Genomic DNA, 864 nt, shown 5'->3' with positions numbered 1-864 from the left:
GCATTTCCTCAAGGGAGGCTCCTTTCTCTGTGATAACTCCAGCTGTGTCAAGTTGACACACAAAACCAACCAGTACAGTGGGGTTTTTTTCCACTAAAATAAAAATATGGTTTATTGAAGCTGGAGAGATATCTCAGTTGTTAAATCCACTTAATACTCTTGCAGAGGATCCAGGTTCTGTTCCCAGCACCCCACATGTCAGCTCACAACCACCTATAACAATGTCCATATCTAGGGCATTCAGTTCCCCTTCAAGCCTCTGTGGTTTCCAGGTATCCACACAGTGTGCACACACACACACATACACAAATACACACACAGAGAAACAAACAAACAAAAATAAACAAATATTTTTAAAAGGAAAAAACATAATCTACAGTTTATTTTTGGAGATTGTTTCACACATACATCAAACAGACCAAAAAATAAATAAAGAGTAACTTTATATACAAAAAGAGAAAGAGTTTGTGTTTGGCCATTTTCATCATTTCATACAAACCAACTAAATATAGCACAAATAGACAAGTGCACAAAAAATAAAGATACTGCATATTAAGAATATGACTTTGGTGGTGGTGTTTTGCTTTCTTTTCTTCAAGGTCTCTTTTTTCTCTTTTGAAATTACAATGAACCTGGTTATACCACAAGGAAAATAAAAAGTAGGACACAGAGTTAGGTATGGTGGTACAGGTCTTTGATTCTAGCACTTGGAACAGAGGCAGGCAGATCTCTGCAAGATCGAGGCCAATCTGATCTTCAAAGTGAGTTCCAGGACAGCCAGGGCTATGTAGGGAGACCTTGTCTCAAAAAGCCAAAGGGGAGCCGGGCGGTGGTGGCGCACGCCTTTAATCCCAGCACTTGGGA

This window comes from Mastomys coucha, unplaced genomic scaffold, assembly GCF_008632895.1.
Source record: "Mastomys coucha isolate ucsf_1 unplaced genomic scaffold, UCSF_Mcou_1 pScaffold14, whole genome shotgun sequence".
Classification (NCBI taxonomy): Eukaryota; Metazoa; Chordata; class Mammalia; order Rodentia; family Muridae; genus Mastomys; species Mastomys coucha.
This window is presented reverse-complemented; position numbering follows the sequence as displayed.